This window comes from Cavia porcellus, unplaced genomic scaffold, assembly GCF_034190915.1.
Source record: "Cavia porcellus strain 051 isolate PalLab524CR breed Dunkin Hartley unplaced genomic scaffold, mCavPor4.1 scaffold_18, whole genome shotgun sequence".
In the NCBI taxonomy this organism is placed as follows: Eukaryota; Metazoa; Chordata; class Mammalia; order Rodentia; family Caviidae; genus Cavia; species Cavia porcellus.
Window position 1 is genome coordinate 67,245,862 of NW_026947501.1, and position 23,048 is coordinate 67,268,909.

General features: G+C 43.1%; 1 long non-coding RNA gene across 1 annotated transcript; it reads left to right on the top strand.

Moving 5' to 3' along the window:
* The first annotated feature begins 318 nt into the window (after window positions 1-318).
* Window positions 319-20,713, top strand: LOC106026364 (uncharacterized). Its single transcript, XR_001199982.3, has 2 exons — window positions 319-19,641; window positions 19,749-20,713. It is a non-coding gene; the product is annotated as an uncharacterized LOC106026364 (long non-coding RNA).
* Window positions 20,714-23,048: the final 2,335 nt, after the last annotated feature.

Genomic DNA, 23,048 nt, shown 5'->3' on the forward strand with positions numbered 1-23,048 from the left:
AGCCAGGGCGTGATGCAATGGCAGGAAGAAGTTCTCTCTCTCTCTCCCTCCCTCTCGCTGTCTCTGTCTGTCTCTGTCTCTTTCTGGTTTGTACCTTGCTGTTTGCAGCAACCAGGAACGGCTGCCCCACCATACCACCTTGCCTTGGAGCACACTGAGTATGGACTGAAACCTCTAAGAACTGTAAGAAATAAAGCTTTCCTTCCCTAACTTTGGGCATCAGATATTTTGTCTCAGCGATGAGTAAAAAGTAACTAAGACAGAGACTTTCTCTTTGACGATCTTTACTAACCACTTTGACTATCTTGAGGAAAACAACAGCCGGTAATGATGAAATAAAATTTTATGAGTTGAGTTGTATCCTCCCACAATGAATGTCTTAAAGCCTTAATTGCCAACTCCTTAGACTGTGACCTTATTAAGAGATAGGGTCTTAGAAGACAAATCAAGTGAAGTTAATTGTTAAGGTAGCCCCTGACCCATATGGCTAGTGACCTTATAAAATGGACAATTAGACAGAAAGGCACATAGAGGAAAGATATTGTGCAGCTACAGGAAGGAGGACCCTGTGAGCAAGCCACAGGCAGAGGTCTGGAACCAATCCTTCCTTTGGTCCCCTGAGAAAGAACCAGTCTCTCTCAACCCTAGATCTAGGGCCAAGGCTTCAGACTGTAGAACTGTGAGGCAACCCATTTGTCTTACTTAATTTACTCAGTTTGCTGGGCTTTGTTACGGCCAGCCTAGAAAAACAACAAAGCAAGGCTCAGGGTCTGCCCTTACCTATCCTGAACTGGCTTCCTCGCTTCTGCTCCCAAAGCACCGGCCTTTTCCTCCTATCAGCACTGCCTTCTCCCTCCAAGTGTGAGCCTCTCCCAGGAGCACACTGGAGCAGGCTCTTCAGAAACACAGGGCAAAATAGATCTGACTTGCAAGAAGCAAGATGTTTCCAGAAACTCACTAAAGGTCTACTGAGCTTGCCTAGATCACACTTCTAATGAGGCACTGGCTGAATGAGAGTGTGATACGAGATCACACTCCATCCTAAAACATTGCCAAGAATGACTCTGGGAAAAGCCCTTAAGAAGGTTTACTGTGTTACTTTTCATTCGCTATTAGTTCCTGATTATTCATCAAACAGGATCAATATGTAAAGGAAGAGTTCAGGAATACGACATGATTTGAAGGAAGACTCACCAGACAGCCTTTCTAGTATCTTTGAGGCATTAGACAATGAGGCTCTCTTGGGTACATTCTGTCCTCTTCTTCTGTTCTCCAAGTGACTCCACCTAACTAACAGTGCAGAAGAGAACACAGCAACATATTTTAGACAATTCCTGCAACTTGAGTCTCAGGAAGTCACATTTTCTAGTAACTAGACTTTTGAGGATTAGTGAAACTCATAAATGTATTTTCTGGAATTTTTTTTCATAGCAGCAAATCTTATTTCCCAGTGTTTTAAGACAGGTCACTTGGGAAATTATTTTAATTTTCACTGTATCTTAATGAACCACCATTTAAACCATCCTAGTATATTAAAATGCAGTGGTACTCTAGAGGTAATTTTACCTTTCATTCAGATTTTACCTTGACTGGTGACTACTATCCCAGTTTCTTTTTGGTACCAACTGAGAGATCATATGTGTTCTAATGCACATTTGTAAATTAGTACAGTTTTGTCATTAAGAAAGGATACATTGTCACCATACAATTTATCCCATAAACACAGTACACAGCATATGCTACTTTATCTTTTCTTAAATCTTCTAGCACTGGTTGTCAACCGGCTCAGACCTGTGAATGAAAGAAAACACATGAGCACTATCCCACGGCCTAACAATTCCTTTGAACAGGCTTTAGTTTCTCATATCTCCTTGTGACTTAAAGGAATGTAGTGTACATATCTGCATATGTGTCTATACTTGTGTTTTGGTCTTTTTCTTGATTCCAAGACTGGTTGTAGTATGTAGTGAAGTCTTTGCTTAAAGACAGTCCTGGCATCAGATCTCTCTGTATTCATCTGCCCAGGCTGTTGTGACAAAGTACTACAAGCCAGGTGACTTAAATAATAGAATTGTATCATCTCGCTGGATTGGAAGCCAGAAGTCCAAGGTCACAGTGCCAACAGAGTTGGTTCCTTAAGAGGGCTGTGGGACAAAATCTATTTCCTGCCTGCTTTCAAACTTCTGGTGGGTCATTGGCCACCCTTGGTTGCCTCATCCCCTAGAACTATCACTCCAAACTCTGCCTTCACCTTCATATGTCTCCACACTTCCTCTTGTGACAAGGACACCATGTACCAATTGGATCAAGGCCTATCCTCGGGACTTCATTTGAACAGCTCCAAACACAGCCACATGCTGTGGTACTCAGGGTCAGGATTTTTTATTAGCTACTTTCTTGTCACTGGGACAAAATACCTGACTACTGAGGGAGGGGCGGTTTATTACGGCTCATGGTTTCAGTCGGTGATTGGCTGGCCCTGAGAAAGAAACAGTATTTCCGAGTGGCACAGACGGGGGGAAAGTGACCCTCAGTGCCAGAAAGCAGAAGAGAGGGGACACACAGGTGCCCTGCTAGATCAGCACTCCGTGACCCACCTCTAACCAGACCCTACCTCCTAACAGAAAGTCAGCTATGGAGTCCCCCATCCAGTCACCTTCCTACACATGAGACATTCGAGGGGACACACTTTAGATCTAAGCCATAACAGAGTTGGAAACAAAATTCCACCTGAAGCACCTGGCATGGCCAGGGACTGCCAGTAGAATGGGCACAGGACCTCCATTTAGTCTTGGTCACCTCCTCTGGAAGAAGAATCAAGCACTATGCATTTCTCAGGAGTTCTCTGAGAAGACTCAAAAGGGCTTCAGGGCCATCCAGGTGTGATTTATCTTTATCAGGCCGGCGAGGTGCCACGTGACAGTGAACACACACACACAGCAGCACAAGACAGCTGTCCAGTCATCTCTCTCTTAATCCATAATAAAGGAAAAGAACAGTTTTCAGTAAGAGCCTACCAAGTACTGGCATGACTGTAGGTAAACCTGTGGGAAGTGGAGGATTGCTCTGCTCTGTCTACCTGGTTATTCTACAGACCTCTATTTGCTCGTGCTGGGCACAATCATTTACCTTGACTGAAGTATTATAAGAGGAGGTGCGAACATGGAGGGGAGAGGAAAGGGAGGCCTGTGGAGTGAACCCTCATGACTGGGAATATCCAAAGCAAAGGTGGACATTGCTCCTCTCTGGAGCAAGCACAGGGTCCTGCAGGAGGCGATAACCTCCAGTCCCTGACCTGTGCAGGAAGGTGTCTGCCTAGCAGGAAAACATTCACCTGGGACGAGGAAACCCAAGCAGCGGTCTGCAGCCCACAGTCAACATCCAAAAGCCAATAAAATAAATAAATATAAATAAGAGTGCGAGGGCGGGTGCATGTTGGAGGCTGAGGTCATATGATTGTGACGGAACTAAATGCGCGGGACTTAGGCGATCCAGCCATGTCCTCAAAGCGAGCAGGAAAATGTCGAGGTCTCACTTCTGTCATGTTTCCTTCTCACAGGAGCATGAGAGGAAGCTATGATCTCCTGTCTGTGAGGTGAGGAAACACAGCCTGCGATTAGCCCTGTTTGCCGGCCTGTGTTTCCCAGGTCACCTACCCGCATGCACCATCCACCGGTGCCCCCTTTCGTGCTCACGCTGTGCATTACACTGATTTGAAGCACTTTATGAGCAATCCATATATCATACATAGTTCAGATACACATCACAAATATGTAATGATTATAAGTTAAAGTAATCACACAGCAATTCTACTCTCAGCTGTATCTCCAAGGGAAATGATAACATAAACCTGTATTCAAAGTGACATAGGAAAGTTCAGAGAATAGTACTTAAAATGGAACTTGCTCTAATACCCATCCTCAGATAAATGGGTAAAGGAAATGCAGTATATCTATGAAATGGAATGTTTTTAAACCCTAAACAGTAATAAAGTATTAAAAAATTAGATGAGTAAAATATTATGCTGGATAAAAGAAACCAATGTTGTATATTTTATATGAATCGCCCTGATTATGCAAATCTGTGGAACCAGGAAACAGATTAGGTAAGGGAGGTTGGGGAATGGGGGAATGAAGAATGATTATTTAATGGATACCAGGTGCTTTTATGGGTTGATGAGAAATTTAAACTGAAGAACTTGGTCACTGTTCAATAATAGGGACATAGTACATTCTGCTAAATTACTCACTTTAATACAGTAATCATCATCAGTGCATCACACGAAGCTGTGAGCATTTAACAGAGGCAATGGCCATATATTTGAAGGAAAGCAAGACTAACGTCTCCAGCTCACACAGCAGGATGACCAAGCTTCAAAGCCTTTATTATGGCTCTGCCCTGCTTTGTCTCACTCTGCAACAGAGCTTGCAAAAGAAATCTGCTGTTTTAAGTTTAGCAACCTGCCCGCAGTCACAGGGCTGTTCAATCACATCAAAAGCGGATGGCATGTCCAATCGGGGAAAAGAGAATCATCAGTCTAAGAATGGGACTCCTAACCCCAAACAGACACATGCACACACCCTCGGCATCGGCACCTGGGGCTTCTGGCAGGCTCGCAGTCTGAATGACTGTCTGTCTTCCCTGCCTCTGCCAGGAGCAGTCAAGCTGACTAGAGTTGGAAAGGAAAGTTTGAGACCTCTGAGTTTTGTATCTGGCAGCCAGAAAGTGTGAAGCAGAATCTCACGTGACACATGCTAGCAACCCCTTTAATTCCGAAGGATGCCAGTTGTCGGCATGAGGCTCCTGGTCCTGATCAGAGGTGAAATGCTACGTGATCAGCCCTTACCTTATGAGGTGCAGGCAATCAGGACTCTTCCCCAGGGACCTGTATACCCTGGCCATCACTTGCCACTGCCACTGACCTCTTTCTTTTCTTTAGCACTTACACAGACTCCTTTCTCTCATTTTAATGAAAATGGATCCGATAATGTCCTCTTTGACCTGTTGCATTTCTCTTCCTCAACTGTCCACATTTATTTCTTCACATCTTGCTTGCTCTTCACATCTTGATGATCCGGATCCCACTGTCAACGCCCTGAATGATTCTCATGCTGCAACCATCAACCTACAGCTCTTTGACTGAAAGTCAAGTCTTTGACTTGCCCACTATGCCCTTGGGTTTGAAACATTTCCTCTCCTTAGCATCTGTGATGCCCCAATGCTGGGCTTCACTCCTCCTTTGTTCCTCATTGGATATCAAACAGAGCAAAGTGGGAAGGACGTCTGCTTCTTTGGCACTACAGCTCAAGCCCTTAATGGTGCCTGCATCCAAAGAGATTCAAAGGACTCTGTGATACTCGGCCTGTTAGAGATGCTTAGAGATTCTATTCTCTGAAATGCTCCAAACTTTTCAAGATGCAGTGGGTTGCACAGCCCTGCAAATCCCTCTGGATAACATCCACACTTGCAAATGTTGGTTGAAAGTCTTCAAGTGCTCTATGAAAATTTGGTCTTCTCTGTGAATTCCCTGAGTAGGAGGGAAGTAAATTTCTTCATTTCTCAACATACCATAGCTAACAGCCAAACTTGAGAATCGGATTGACCTGGGTTTTAATTTGAGTTCTACCACGAATGGATGGTGACCTGAATCAACCTCAGCTTCCATTCTTTCAACTGCAAATTGGGAAGAATAACACCCACATAGTAAACACTGGCATAATACCTTCATGTCCTAATTAAGCTACATTAAATGAAATTACATGCAATCACTTTTGCTATAATGTGACATATGCATTTCTAAAAGATCATTGTATTGTGTAGAATCGTGCAATAGAAACATCAGTGTTTATAGTAAAAAAATAAGCTTTAGAGACCACAGAAATTTCATCACTGACATTTTTAACAAAATTGTAGCAAGTCAAGAAAGATTGTAACGCAGTCTCATCCATATTAAACCATAGAATAGTATGAGAAATATGGTCCTTGACTCTGAAAAGGCCTGAAATCTGCAGCTTGTGAGAGAGTAGAAGGAAGGTTACAAGAAATTGGATGAAATAGAGCAGATAGTACAAGTGCCTATGACTCATCAGCAAGGCTGAGGGCTTAGGCTGCCGCGTTTGCCTGCACTCTGTGTGTGTGTGTGTGTGTGTGTGTGTGTGCTCCTAAACACATGGCTTCTTGTGGTACACTCTTGTTTATCAGTGTTTCTGATGGGCAAAATCCTGCTATGCAATTAAATTTGCATTATTCTCAAATCATACCCAGATAGATCAGCCTTGTTGGAACACATTTGTGTCATAAAAGCAGGCATTGTGTGAGGCTTGGCTGTAAGAGCTAGCAGAGTCCCTGGCCAGCAGTAGATGTATAGTTATGGTTGCTTTCATTCTTTTGTATTTCCATCTCCTAAAGGCCCATCTTCCTGAGGGCAGGTTCTGGGTTGTGTCCACATTTGTGCTCCAAGTACTGGCAACCATTTTGTAAGCCCATCTGTAAGCATCATCTGGGTGTTAGGAGCAGGGCAGGGATGTGACCTCTGGGGAAGCAGCTGCTGAGACAGATGCTCAGACACAGGCATGGTCCTGCCACTTGGAGGCCTGCAGGTTAGCATGCACCCAAAAGACAACCAAACCGAATGCTGGACCCTGGACCTTCTGACCTTCTTGGACCTGGCCCATGTCAAAGTGGAAAGCGTTTCTCACACTGAGCAGTGAAAGGCTTGGAAGACAAAATATGACCATGCTACAGCAGTCCTGGATCAAATGAGAAGCCATCAAAAAGTGACAATGTCCTAAACCTGACAAGGGGAAGAGGAAAGATCAGCCTTGATCACCTGCTTCTGAAAGTGACTCCCATTCCATACCTTTTCCATTGTGTCACTATTTGCCATGTTCTGTGACAACATGAGTCAAATCTATCATCAGGCCATCATCACAGAGCAAATGTTGTGCTTGGCATTTTATCATCCATATTGTGCATTCCTCCAGACCATCACGGTGTAGAAGACCACAGCTGTTAGTTCACAGATGAGTGCAGTAGCTTCAGAGAGGAAGAGTGACTTGCTCAAAGGCATAGCAGAGCTGGGTGAGCCTGACTTCCAATCATCTTCCTCCTCATTCAGAACAAGGCAAAGGTAGTGCTGGTTGCCTGCTGTGCACGGGGGTGAAAGGAAGATAGATGAGTGAATAATAAACATCAATGCTGTCTGCTCTTGATGAAGGGCACTAACTCTATCAGGGTAGAGCATCATTCTGCTCTTTCCTTAATAGAAGCATAAATATGATCATTCCCTGCAATAAGCAATTTCCTTGGCTCTGGTGACACAATGGGAAATTAAATATGGGTGTCACAGGACTACTAGAGGAACAAATGGCATTACATAGCCCTCCTCCTCCTCTCCCTGCTGTGTTGCCATCTTTTTACAGTCTGACATGAAGCCCTGTATAGAATCAGGGTTCCAAACAGAGAAAATGTACATTGAAATGCTAGTGATATGGTGCTATAAGGTTGCTCATTCGCTGATGTGGTTTCCCTCTATTTAGAATAACATGCAATTTTTACCAAGAGTCTGTGCTTTAAATTTGTGACCTTCTGTATGGTTTTTCTTCCCTGAGTAGTTGTAAATTAGGCAGGTTAATTAATCTCTCTGTGCTCAAGAATTCTCCGTTATCTCCATCTATAAAATGTTGACATCATTATCATTTTATTGGTATTAATTACTTTCCTGTCTCTCAAAGAAAAAAATCCATCACTTCCAAGTAAAAGAAGAAAGATTTATTTTGGCTTAGGGTATCAGAGGATTTAGTCTGTGGTTGACTACTTTAAGGTAGAAAGAGCATGGAGGAATGGTGTGACAGAGGAAAGTTGCTCACACCATGGCAACTAGGAAGCCAAAGAGAGAGCGAGAGGAGCCAAATACAAGGATGTTCCCCACCTCCATCGTTCTCCTAGTGGCACACCTCTTAACAGCACATGAAGCCAGGAAATCCTCAGTGGATTAATCCACTGGTGAGTGTAAGGCTCTTATGACCCAATCATCTTCCTAAAGCCCTACATACGAACACATAACACTTTTAGGGGGCATTTCAGATCTAAAACATGTCAATAAGCATCATCACGAACCCACTCCTCTTTTGATTTATTTCATATGTTAGATGCCCATGTCCAGGAAAAACATAGAGTAGGAAAACCCTTTCCCTAGATGATGAGTTCTCTTTTCTTTCTGAGAGGTGCCCAGGACCTGTGCTCAGTCATGTGGAGGTCACAGATCGCATCAAACTTTGCCAGGCCCTCATGAGGTTCACAGCGAGCACAGGATTGTCACTTTCCTGGTTCCCTGGCCTAGATCTCAGAGAAGTGCTCACCTGCTGGATTCTGAAGAGCCCTTTCTAAGCTTTGACAATTTTGCAACCAGTGCAGAAAAGTTCTGGTGAAAATAGCATCTAAGTATGAAGAAAAATGCAATGACAGGACTGTCATCAAGTAATAAAAATATACAGTGCCTTTAGATTCTATTGCACAAACCCTCATTCATATGCATTGGAAGGAATCTTCACACATATAAAGACAAAGTATTTTATTTGTTCTAAAGACCAAGCATGGTGCATATACAAACTCAAGAACACTTGAAATCATCCTAGGCCTCCCATTCCCAAGGCCTAAGGTTTGATAATTATGCCACAAAACAAGTTTCAGAAGAATATCTACCTCCTTTGCCTCTTAATAAAAAGCCAGGTTGATATATTTTATTGTGCAATGAAACCCATAAAGAAAATAAAATGTCCAAATCCATGCAGTGCCACCAGAGAGAAGACAATAAATTTAGCACTTTGATAATACACATAGTGAGTTAATAGGGAATTTAGAATAGAGGGTGGGGCTCTTCCCCAAGTGTATTATTAACAGTCAATGCCATGGACAGGAAAGGGATAAATATAGAAATGAATGCAATTTGGCAAAATTACAAAAAAATATAACCAATTCTCTCTAAAGTGAATGCACGCTTTGCTCTGTTGAGGGAGGAGAAATGAGACAGTGAGAATGTATCTGCAGTAGATTCGCTAATCTTTGCTTTTTCCTCACAATATGCACATCAGTTAAAAACTAACATTCACAGGTCAGTTGATGCAGAAAGCACAACTTCTCGGGGATGGGAATACACAAATTATCTAGAGGTGCGTTTTTCGTTTTCACTCCTGACTGATGGTCAAACATTACAAGGGTGAAAGTGTCAGACAGAGCTCCTGTTGTTAAAGATTCCACAGTTCGGGTGGAAGCTTCTGCCCTATAGCAAAAGACCTCCAACAAACATTAGATCCAATGTGTTGATGGCACTGTTGTCACTTTAGTCCAAGCTAAATCTCTCTCTCTGGTGGATACAATAGCAGTTTCTGAGGTAGTCTCACCACTTCTCCAGACTCCACCACCATCACCCACCATCTGTTACTAAACAGCCAGGGGAAGCTTCTCACCTTTCTCATCAGGTCTTGCCACACAGGTGTAACCTCTCCAGGGGCTCCTTGTTACCCTTAAAATCATATACAGACTCCTGAACTGATCTGCAAAATACTCCCCCATCTCTCTTGGTGAGTAGGAACTCCATCTGCTTCATGCTCTGGTTTTCCTGTTGTGCCCCCCAGCATCCAGCTTTATGTTTTCTTCTAGTTACATGGATGTCGGTTTCAAGAGTATTTCTTAAACACTTGACCTCACCACTGTCTTTAGCATGTAGATATTAATGACGGGTCATCTGCTGCCGCATACTTTATTTTCTTTTCTCTCTAGAAATGTTCTCTATCTGAACGTATCCTCTTCATACATTTGTATAATTTGTATATTGTCCTTGGACATCCTGCTAAGACATGGATTCCACATGAACCAGGGTTTCCTCCAGTTTGGTTATACCATGTACTCAGTCCCTGGGACACAGGTAACATGCAGTAAACTTTCATTCAGAGAATGAATGAAATAACTTGTAGATCTACAAGGATCTGGAATGGTGTGAGGACATTTGGGAAACTTTTATACAAGGAAGAGAAGCTAGAATTCTGACAGAAAGGAATGGTTAATTATGTAAAAATGTGTGCTCAGATCCAAAAATGACATTTAACATTTATATTATTACATTTCTCACTTCTACTGTAGGAGGCAGACAGATGATGAGTGATGTCATGATTATGCACCACCAATAATAAAGTCAAATTGGAAGCACAGGGTTAGGGGATCCTGCCTCACTTGCAGGAGTGCTCAAATACCTCACCAAGCTGTTACATACCCTTCATCCTCTCCAGCCTGGCAACACATCTGAAAAATGTATATTCATCAAGGTAAGGGCCTAGGGGCCAGCAGCTTCAGACACATCCTATCGCTTTCCTTATTTGTCTTATGAAATTGAGAAGAAAATCAAACTTTGTGACTCATTTTCCTTTTCCGTGAATGAAGTGGTACTTAATTTCAGAGTGAAAGTATAATTTAACCCTTATAAAGTGCTTAACGTGGTACCCAAAACATGACAAATATACAACCCAAATGTGTTATATTGTGATAATTGCTTTATTAAAAGACTGAGCATTTGAATACACTCACTTAAATTCATATAGCATGAGCACACTGAACCCAGGATCAAGCTCAGATTTGGCCAATTATAAAAGCCAAATATTATAGCCATGCAATTGAACTGCTCTCCTGCAAGAGCCTCAGTCATGAGAGTCAGTTCCATGTGATAAAAGTGTGCAGTGCATACACTTATAGCATTCCTTGTTACTTTCGTGTGTTCATATTTGTTGTTCTCAATGAGGCAACCGACACCACCAGGAGGGAAGGACTGACCACTGAAACAGTAGGACTTACTAGTGGCTCCTTTACCACTGCTGTGAATTCATAGACATTCACCTAAATGTTATCTAAGAACATTACCTCCCTGATTCCAAAGGCTGGAAAAGTGAGTTTGCCAGCATCATTAGTGTCCCTGTGTCTTCTTATCAAGGTTTTTGTTTTAACAAAAAAGAGCTCAATAAATCATATAGGGTCCTGACGATGCCATCTGTACCGTTAGCTGGGCACATTGCAGAGACTGATTTCTGGAACAGCATCTCAGGGAGATGAACAGCTCAGTCCCTGCCTTGAGAACCCATGATACCATATATTAGTGAGTCTCATAATTGCTAGGCACCTTTGAGCATGTCCAGTGCAGAGATGGGACCCATCCCGAGGCAAAGGCTGTGCATTAGTAAACTGAGTCTTAGGAGAAGACTGTGAGGCCAGGTGGGAAGCTCTCCAGTACAGAGAAGAACAGAAGATGCTCACAGTGGGTATGAGACCAGACTGGGTATGGGCCAGGGTCGGCTTTCTGGAGAAGATAGTACTTGATCTGCATTTCATAGAATTAGTAGGATTGTACCATGAGATACAGGTGGAAAGACCATTCTGTGGGTGGAGGTGGGGGTCATTTGAACAAAAGAATGGCAGTAACATGCACAAAGAAGGGGATAGGGAGGAGCATAGTCTGATTGGTGACCTGAGTATGAACATAAGACATCAGGTCATGATGAGTTTTTCATCATATTCCTTCCGGTCTGTGTGTGGGAAGCAGGCACAATCCATGCCTAAAGGGGAGGTCAATTAGAAGCAGTGGTAACAGATGTGTATTCATGATTTGCTCTGTGCCAAAACCTGTGCTAAGTCCTTTACAAGGACTAGGCCAGCTTACAAACACGCAGAATCACTGGCAGAATACAGTCTCCCACAGGTGTCCATGTTCAAACCACCCAGACTTATGCACATGTTACCCTGCGTGAGAAGGACTGTGCAGATGTGGTTAAGATCTTGAGATGGGAAGACTTTCTGAACTGTGGTAGGACCGCCCCCCCCCCCGCCATGTAATTACAAAGGTCCTTATAAGAGAGGCAGGAGGGTCATAGGAGAACCAGCAGAGGGGATCTGGAATTGGACAGACAGGTGGTCACCAGCCAAGGGCACTGACAAGGCTTTAGCAACTGGCAAAGTCTGAGAAGTCATTTGCCCCTGAAGCTTCCAGAAAGAATGAACTCTGTCAACCCATTTTACATGTCTAACTCTGGAAAATTGTTATGGCAGCAATAAGAAAATAACACATGGTCTAGGTACAATAAAATTATCTTCATTTTAGCAATGAAGAAGCTAAATCTCAGAGGGGTTTGCCTGTCAAAGATCAAAGATGGCAGATATAGTGTCAGACTGAACTGTGTAATTTTCCTCTCTATTTCAGCTAAATCTGCACAAACCCAAGATGCCTTTGGTGCAATTGAAAGTAGATTCCTGTCAATTTCTCCCACTCCCCACTCCTGGCACCCTTGATGCAGCAGTCACTCCAAGCAATATGTCACCCTTCACAAAATCCACAAGAACAGAGGGTCTTTTACTCCTGCCAAAAACCCTAAAGAAGGAGAGGAAAGTACAGGTTATTACCATCGCAATGAGATTAGAGAATCTGTGTTTCAAAAATCAGATTGAGTGATAAAAAGTACAATGTTCATAAATATTTAACCTCATCAACATGGCAGTAATTAGAGAGCCGAGCAGGGTGCCCTGCTAGCTGTGGGCTGACCTGGAACCTGAGAGGGAAGATTTCCATGAGAAATAAATGACGGGAGTCCAAAAAGATGAGATACTGCACCTGGCACCAACATTTTACCTGAAATGCCCCTAAAATGACGCTTTTTGAATTGTTGAATTCACAGTAAGTCTGCCATCTATTTTAAGCCCATAATAGCCTGGGAAGTTATATATAGTCATCTCACACAGACACCACTTCCTTTCTATGATGCATCATGTGTATCACTCGCAGTGAATCAGGGTCATCCAGCTTCTGTCTTCCTTTGCCTCCATGAGTGCCCACCATGTGGAAATGCCTGTCAGCATTGACTGTTCCACCATTTTGGGCAAGTGGCTCAAAAGTGGTTCATTTTGCTTCAGTTCCAAAGTCACAAGTATAAAACAGGGTGTGAGGACTCCACCCATGCTCTCTGGGGCCTTCTCTCTTGCTTTTCCAAGTATCCCAGTTGGGAACTCACCTGGACAAGTGTTTTAGAAGATAAAAGGCATGTAGCCCGGTCGCCTGGTCCCCCAGATGGCAGCAAGCTGACCACCGCTCATGAAGTTTGCTCATGTGACACAGGCCAGTCACAGAGAACCACCAGCTTTCTGGGCCCTGACTCCTGTTGCAAATGTGAGACCAACCTAGACTCGCAGAATCTGCCCAACACTAGTGGTTCAGCCAAAATCACCAGCCTGCAGACGGAAGAATTTAAAAATGAAAAACAAAACAGAAAACTCTATCAAGTCAGTTGGTTTAGGCTGGCTTGGGATGAGCCAAGCAGGACTGACATACTTGCCCATCTGCACTGAACATGCTCTTGTGTTCTTGCTATGAAAAGTAAGAAAATAAATCACAGAACTGAAAGGAAACAAACCCTCACGTCAGGGGTGGGGTGGGGTGGGGAACGTCTCCGTAGGAAGAAGTTCACCGTCAAAGAGCATGTATCTGGCGAGTACTTGCTGCCTGTCTTGCACATCCTGCCTGTCCACATCCTCCTTCATCCCTGGCTTCCTTCTCCTGGCTGGATTTACTGAAAGGCTGTCTACTCCTGCTGTTACCGCTTTCTATCCTGATCTCTGCGCACTCTAGCCTGGTTTCTGTTTCCATCACATCATTTTTCACGTTGAGGCATTTGCTAAGACTTTATTTGGTGACAAGAAACGGAAGCCCAACTTCAGTAAGCTCACAGACTAACAAAGAAGGATCTGATTAGGATACACAGTATCTCAGAGGACCCAAGAACGGAATGCAGCAATCCCGTAGACATCACTGGAATCAAGTCTTGCTCTCTGGTGTCTTGCCTTTGCGTATTTCCCATATCACTGTTTCATTCTGTCACTTTCTACACACTGAATGTCTCTATTTCTTAAACTGCAAAACAAAAAAAAAATGACATCAGCCCATAATTTCTTTTTTTTTTTTTTTTGTCTTTTTCCTTTTTATCTGTACTGGGGATGGAACTCCCGACTGCCTGCTTGCAAGGCAGACGCTTATGCAGCTGAGCTAAATCCCCAGCCCCAGCCCATAATTTCTTATAAGCTCCTCCTCAGTTTATGTGACTTCCGTGCAAGAGACTGGCCAGATCTCAATGTCAGCCCTGGGTCACACATTCCTTGAGGAGCTCCTCACTTGGCTGTTGGCCAGGAGATAGAGTTGTAAGGGCAATTAAAGGACAGGTCTCAGGAAGTCAGAAGATCCAATACTTGTGATAGAGACCAGAAAAGCAAAGCAATCTCACCGTAGTGCTCAGCTGCACCCACTCCCCATACAAACTTCCACAACTTAACTGGCCATATCATAGGTCAAAATGGCACCCCTGAGTTGCAACATACAATTTACATGATTTACATGATTATATGTTGACTGTGTATTCCATAGCTTGTATTTGCGTGAAGGCAAAGATGAGTTCACTGCTTGACTCGTGTCTGACCCACAGTAAAACGTAGTGAATGTCAACAGTGATTCAGTGAAGAGAATCTTAAGGTTTGGAATGGACAAATAAAGTCATGGGTCACTATGTTCTGACTCTACTGCAAATTGTTTTTATTGTGCAGTGAAGACAAGAATGTGATATCAACATGTTAGATAAAAATTTGCCTATGTTCATACTATAACCAAGGAAAAGCCTTACCTTCTCAACCTCCAGAATTTTACTGAAGAACTTGTGCTTCTAATTATGTTGTTTTGTGGACAGTCAGAGATACAGTGATGGAGGAAATGCAGAATGATAATCCTTACCAGGAACATGAGAAAAACGATTGATTTGGTGAATGGTGGTCATTGATCCAGAGAACGTCATTGATCCAGCTTCCTGTGCGATGAACGTAACCAGGTTCTTGACAGAATGAACACAGCTCATGGGGACAAACTTTCCCAGTTGCCTGCTTGACCACAGAGCTAGACACACACAGTCAGCCCAGGCCTGCACTCAGAATGCCCAATGGAGGAATTTCTTTTGTGCAAACACCTTCAGAGTATGGCGCTAGTGTCTTTGTCTTTTACTATGGAAATTTTCCCCTTTTCTGAGTCATTTTATAACCACATCCCCTGTGAAAGAAAACTTGGAAAGGAAGCTAGATGAGAGGAACTGGCAAGATCCTTTGGAAAAGCATGCTGCTTGCATTTTCTGCACTTGACTAACTTCTAAACATTTCCAGTCCACAGTTCCATATCACAAATAGACACCTGGAGTCTTAAATCTGCAGTAAGAAGCAGTGTTTCCCCCTTAATATTCATTATATTCCTGATATTCAGTTCTCTGATAGTAATTTAAAGAATACCATAAATAACTCTGTACACAATGTGATGATTTGATAAAGTACCTTTAGGCATCAGTTTGGATACACATATTCCAAACCACAAATCATCAGCTAGTAATTCAGCCAATGAATTCATTAAAATACAACAAGAATTACAAACTCCCTAGTTGAGAGTAATTCAGTGTCATTGCACTTACTTCTTGTGACAGTTCGTGACAGCAGATACTGATACTGGAACTTGCAGGGAATGCAGAGTGGCCGCTTGGGCACAAAGTGTGAGGCCTTGAGCTAACTTCTAGCTTTACTGTCCATAGGTTGTGAGACTTTAGAAAAGCTATTAGACCTCCAGATACTTCAATGTCCCTGCTTACATTATGGAGATGTAAATAAACTTAAATCGATGGTTAAAGGAGATCACATCATAGGTGAGGTCTTCCTAGTGTGTATTTTAACCATCACTGAACCAATTCACTTACTTGTATAACATTTTTTTTACAAATTACACAATTCCTACTTAGAATAGAAAAAAGAAGGATGCACTGTGAAAACAAGTTTATCAGAACTAAAAAAAAATTAAAAAGTTAAAGTACAGGAAAATTTCTATTCAGATACTCATACACCATCATATATACACCATCATTCATATGCTGTCTCTTCAGGATGAAGAGAATATCTTATGGTCTAGATGGAGCAGAAGTAACCGCTACCAAGACATCCTCAACTCAAGATAATAACCTGCTTATATCTGATATTAATTTAATTCCCAAAAGACAGCTAAATTTTCTTTTGAGCATGGTTTGTGCCCGAAACTTGTATCAAGCACCTGCAGCCAGAAGGCGGGATGGAGTTACAAGAATGAGCATCTCCCAGAATCACCATAGTGACTGAGGAGAGAGGAAAAGTGAGTTTCCAAAGAAGGACAGAGGAAAGTTTAATCCCAGCACCTGGGAGTACTGTGTAAAGAAAAGAATCTTTTTGTCATTGACGAATCTTTATAGCTGAAGCTAAGAAACGATTTACAATCTTGTTTTACCTGACATCTCAACAATAATCGCTAGTCTATGAAAACTCCTTGACCTACCTTTTTACTGTGAAGGTGTAACTTCTCTTTCTAGCTGCTTTGTTCTAGTTTGGAAAGGATGCATTCAATGTCTGGAATCTCTCCTCTTTTATCCCTTTGATGAAGGTAGAGCTTCTCAATGATTTTTTTCCTGGCTACCCTTCCACCCCACTTTATATCCTCTCAGGTTCTCTACTTTTGTTTTCCACAAATCTCTGAAGACAGGCATGGCCAGTGCAGAACCCAGGGCTTTCCTTCTGAATTCACACCTGGCCTGCCATTCTCCTGCTACTGATGTGTTCTTGTAGGAACAGAAAGGCTGGAACACAGCTGCTTCATGAGTGGCTCTGTTCTGTTCTGAGCTGTGCTCATAGTAATTTCAAAAAGATAAAAGAGAATTCCTGAAACTCACAGAAATAACTTTATGGAAATGATGCTACAAAGTGTCAAAGAGTTAGTTCATCTAAGATCTTAAAATATGTTTGTTTCTTCCAAGCTGAGGTGCTGGCTGTTGAGTGTACATGAATATAAGAGATGTGAGATCTGGTTACTAACCTGTAGTCTGCAGGTTTGTGTGACAGTTCTTACTGGAATAAATATTGGGCTGGGACATTCAGAAGTGCTAAGAGATGAGTCATACAGCTGGTAAAATGGTAGAACTGAGATTTGAAGAACTGTCCACTCAGCTCTAAGGTAGAATGAGTGAGTGTCAGAGGAGAAACGGACAGAAACGTCCAAGCCATACCGTGACGTTTTCCTAGACCTTGTGCCCAGCAGAGGGGAAGGTCCTGGACAGGCACTCAGAGCCTGGGGGCTTAGTGAGCAAGAAGCCAGTGGACTTTATAAGTACCTGAATCCACCTAGTGACCCAGCAGCCCTGTGAACATGGACACAGAGGCCCCATGAGCAGCTAATGGCCTGGAATGAGAAAGGAAAGCTGGCGTGTGCCCCTTTTTCGGGATTAAAATTTTGATTTGTGGAAAACATTTTTGCACAGGAAACCCCCGCATGTTAACAAAATGTGGTTAGAAAAAACATCATATCTGCCTACAGGACAGCAAATGAATTTCTAGCAGGAGAGATAAAAATCTGAACTTACCTAACACTGTTTGCTTCCCAGGAGCACAGGATCATGTGGCGTACTGGAAATCATCTAATTCAACCCTCTTCATTTCGTGTTTCATCGAATTAATTCAGAAGTTATGGAGGAGTCTGAAAAGAGGGGACAGCTGTTTCCAAGGGGACAGAACCAACCCAAGATATCACCTGGCAGTTATTACCCTCCCATCAGCAGGTCAACACAACTGACGCATTTCTGTTACACCCTGTCATGGGTCTAACAAAAATCCATTTGAAAATAGTGATCGACTCTGCTTCACAGATTTTCCCATACATAATAGCAATGAATGCGTACCCATCCCATAAACTTAGAAAGGGGGAATCACAGGGTGACTGTGATGACACTGACAAGGCAGGGCCACTGACCGTAGTGCCATCATGCAAAGGCAGGCACTACTATTTTTAGAATGTTTCCTGCCTCAAAGGTACAGGTGAGAGTGTGGACACCGATTTGATGCAGGTAAGTTTCAAATCCCAGGTCCCTATCTAGGTGCTCTCTGATCTCAAGTTCTGATGTCTTTGAAGCCATCAGTTCCCTCATTAGAGAGATCAGTGTGTTAATAGGGCCTGTCTGCTGGAGTGGTGACAATTAAATCACAATTCTTCAGTTCAGTATGAGGTTTGCAAGCAGAATCCTTCGTTACCTTAATATAAACTTTATCCTCTGAGCTTGGAATATACACATTAGTATTTATAATGTAAAATGATATACTTTAGTTAAACTTGTATAATAATATAGGAAATCAGTTATGATGCTGTGAGTTGTCATTTTGTGACAAATTTTCATTCATATTCAGATATCCTTTTTATGACTAAAAATAAGAGCATATGTGTAATCAAACCTCTTTGTTGACATTTAAGCATTTTTAGTTTTTTACAATTATAAATAATGTTTTGATGCATATATTTACATGTACTCTCTTTTTAAGGATATATTTCAGGAATAAAACTATTGAATTAAATACATGGATATTTATAAAGCCCATGATACATATTTCTGGATTGCTTCTCCAAGAGGGTGCAATAATTTATATATAAAACTAGCAATGCATGAGATTTTGTCATCTTTTAATATACTTGGAAGCATTCTGCACTGACTTTTCAAAAAATTTTTCAAATTTGATATTTAAGAGATGAGACTGCATTGTGATGATTTTAATTTTGCATGGCTGATGAGTTGGGAGCTTGGACATTTTCCATTGATTTATAAACAAACACATTTACACTATGGAAGAGTTGTTCTCTGCTCATTTATATGTGGATATCTGAGTTTCATTTTTATTAATATGTTCGAGTTGTCTATTTATTATTGATAACAATTCTCTCTCATATTAGCTGCAAATTTGGTTTCTCAGTAAGGAGTTTTCACAGTCTACATAGAATCTCTATAGACAGCTCACCTTGTAACAAGAGGAAAATTCAGTGAGAGAGCAGCAAGATGAAAATCTTCAACCAGGAACAGTAGTACAAGTCTATAACCCCTGCACTCCAGAAGGCTGAGGCAGTAAGAACTCAGGTTTGAGACTGGCCTGGATAATGCAGTTTAGCAAGAACCTGCCTCAAAGAAGGGCAAAGGGGATTTAGCTCAGTGTAACGGTCCTGGTGAAATCTCCAGTACCACACAAACCAAAAAAGTCAATGTTTTGTCACCTCCTTTTGAAGTGACATCCGTATCCTTGCCATTGGTTGGAAGTGAACCCTGACTTGAGTCTAGTTTACTCCAAAGGGCGCGATAACCAAGGAACTAAAGACCTTTGCTGGTGCATCTGGAACCTCCTCCTCCAGTATCTTTTGACTAGTTTAATGAATAATTCACAAACATAGTTTTAGTTTCTATTAATTTACTACATCAATTACAATCTAAGAAGAAAAAGTCCATTTTCCACAAAGACTATGAAGACTGGACATCTTGGAATGAGAAGTCAGCCGCTGGCTTGAAGTCAGTCGCTCGCTTGCTCTTGCACTGTTTCTGTAGAGCTCCTGGGCTGACCACTATGTCTGCACACTGGACCCAGAGAACAGTTAAGTTTCCTGAAGTCACATCTGAACGGGCTCCTGTCTACGTGTTCAGCCCTACCCTCCCGCCATCGCTAAATAGAGTGCACCACTGAAGAATTCTGTCTAAAGATTCGGTATATGTAAAGCAGAGAATCATTATTTTCCTCCCCAACCCCCAAACCAGACCTAGACTGTATATTGTGAGTGAAAAATTAACTTGCTGTCTCTTTCATTTCTTTAGAAATTGAGAATCAGAAGTTCAAGGGGTCCCGGCAGCTCTCAGAAGTTTGCAATCCAGAACTCCAAATGCACTACAGCAAATGATTCTAATCGCTTCAGGGAGCTCTTCGAGATGGAGTGCTTCCATCTTCAAGAAGGAAGAAACAGAGTCAATGATTCCCTCTTACAACAATAGACCCTCCCCCTGCACCCAGCTGAAAGGGGGGAAATGTGAGAAATGTTAAGTAAGAATTGACAAGTACTGCCCTGGACTGCCACAGTCAGGTGATAAAGCTTCTGAGTTTTCAAAACATCTCTCCCGTTATCTCATTCACCCAGCCCAGGTGGCAAACTCCAGAATTTTCCCTGGAGACTGTGTTTGGGAATGATGAAAGCAAGATGAACTGGATAAGAAAAATCACACAATGACATGAACTTGAACATCTCAACTAATGGGTTCGAAACTGGGCCAAGTTCATTCTCTGTGCAGCCTTAAAAATCCATCTTTCTGATTCTGTTCCCATACCCAGAAAGGACATTCTTTGGCTCAGATTTTTTCTTCATTTACGCATTCATCAATTTGATGCTTATTTCCTGAGAGCCTGCTATGCACCAAAAATGTTCCTGATTCCAGAGATGTGGTAGTGAATAAAACGGTATCCCAGTAAGTAAATCTAAGTACCTGGATATACAAAAGAAGCAGAGGTGACATGAGCATGATGTGAGAGCCTGGCGTCAGGACAAACTCCCAGGATCTGAGTCATGCTCAGACTTTGTCAGGGGGCACAGTGAGGCAGGAGAGGATGCCTGACTGGTCTGAGGCAGAAGAACTTGATGGTAGGCTGGGTGTGCCCACCTGCAGTTCTGAATTAGGGTGCATCTGCCTCTGACCTGCGCAGCTGAAGATTTGTCAAAGTCCATTTGCTAGTTCTGTTTTTTCCAGGTCTGAAACCAATAAAAGCCTGGCTTGGAAGCCACTTGACTCCACGCTAAGCTTTTCTTTCTTCTGAGAGTTCTGACAGCTCCCATGGGCAGACCGGTCCGGGGAGAACAGTGAGTGGCCGAGAGGGGAGGAGGAGGAATTAGCTGCGAGCAGTTGAGGAGGCAGCAGAGCCCTGAGGCCCCTGCCAGCCACCTCCCGCTAAGGCTCAGAGCAGCTCCAGGCTCTCCACAAGCATGCCTGCTCCCTCTGCCATCAGAGGCCTGACTCCTTCCCTGAGGCCAGGACTCCCTGGCCTGGCTCCTGGGTGCCACCACAGATTTTCTGCTCACCACCCCTCCTGTCACAGTCTAGAAAAACTGAGCCAGTAGTTACCATTTCAGAGACACGCTATGTTCCCCGGCGCCTCTAAGTCTAGTAATTGTGCCGCCTGCTGTGGGTGCTCCTCATCCCACCAAGGAAACCCGAGCAAGCCTGTGGGTCAGTGAGCCCTGCTTTCACATCCCACTTCTGGTGGCCAATACGCACTCCCATGCTGCAGGCTGGGCTGGGCCCAGTGGGGTGCTGCCTTGGGCGGGAGGTGGCTGGACTGCACCACGTTCAGGTGAACCTCTTCTCCCTGTTCCTGCAGTCCTGAGTGGCCCACTGACTTGTCAGGAACCACTTATTTGTAAGGGAGGCATGTGTTTGTTTTATTTCATTATTTATTATCCTTTTTTTGGGTTATATTTTCCTGGAATTTTCTCTTCTCTTTCTTTCTTTCTTTCTTTCTTTCTTTCTTCCTTCCTTCCTTCCTTCCTTCCTTCCTTCCTTCCTTCCTTCTTCCTTTCCTTCTCTCAATAAAAATACTGAAGGAAATATAGGCTATCACTTAAGGGGGGTTAAAACCAGTTTTTCCTTTTTGAGAAATGAAAGTGACTAGGCATCCTCCACCCACTGGGGTGATAAATAAGTTCAGATTCTCTCCACAGTCATCAGCTTGGGAATGACAGCAAACAAGCTCAGTTCAAGGCAAGATGCTGAGAGGTGTCACAAGGCTTGTCACTGACCTTTGGGAAAAATGATCCGAATGAGAAACTCATCCTAGGGGAAGCATCTGGCTCTTCATCCCAGAGTCCTTGAAGTCAGAGGCAAAATGACTTCATCTCTGCAAGCTGCATTCCTGTTGCTCAAAACTAGGGGCACAGGCAGAAAATCAGAAGGATTAGCATGCAAGGTCAGCCATCTCTGCAGAAGCTTGTCTCTGCCTTTGAAAGTGCAACAATAAAGCTCAGGATTAGATACACCTGAGACCCACTAGCTTCAGCCCAGCCAGTGGAGGGTAGCAATTTGCCCATCCTAGTAATTGGAATAACTGTAATACTAATACAAAACCTCATACAGCTTGTTACAGCAACCCTGTGGTGTGTGAGAGACCCCACAGAGCATTTTGCTTGTTTTCTTAACTGTCAGGAGGTCTCTGCAGACTTGGTATTATGATGACCACCAACTCGATGAGTCACACAGCTAAGGTGACCATCGGTAGACCCAAGCCCTCTGCTTTAAAGAGCTGAATCCATTCTTTCACTGGGAAACAACAGAGGAGAATGGTTACACCAAGGGAAGTTCGATCAGATGCCTGGCTGCCTCCGAACACCTCATCCACTAGTCATTCGCTGTGTGACTTCACACAAGCTACTAAATTATCTTTTGCAATGTTCTCATCTATAAAATGGGGATTGACTTATTCATGAACCCTACAGCTTTCCACCAAGGGCCCACTCTATTCCAGGGTCTGAGTACATATTGGTCATCAGTTGGTTGAGGGTTCTTTTGTGAAGTGCAGCTCTGCTAGCAGCTATGAGCTTTCAGCTCCGGTGCCCCTCAGTCCTCACTGTGGTAGCTACAGGCTGTGATGCTGCTACTAGATGTCAATTAGTGCAGGATGCCACCTGTGGACTTGTCGCAGACCTCTTCAGGACTATCAGCCCCTAGTGTTTAATACCTCTGTCCACACCACTCAGGATAAGAGTCCTGAATAGATTTAGAGGACTGTCTGAGCCCACTAGATCCAGGAAATAAATCAGAAGCAGATTACAGGACCACTGGAACAGGCTTTATTGGACGGAGACCTATGCTTAGTACATGGGAGTCGGAACTCAAGAGGGCGCCCTCCTGGACCACCAGGCAAGCCTGAGAAGGATGCCGCTCAGAGAGCAGCTCAGTCGCTGTGGTTCATCCAGTCCAGGCCTGCCGACTGGCCTGAATTCAGACCTGGGAGCGGTCCAAATTGAAATCTGCTTATTGATCCAAATTGGATCCCGACTCTAGGTCCAAATTGGTCTAAACTCAAGCCTTTCATCCTGAGCCTATTGATTGCTCCAATTCAATTCTATGGTTCAA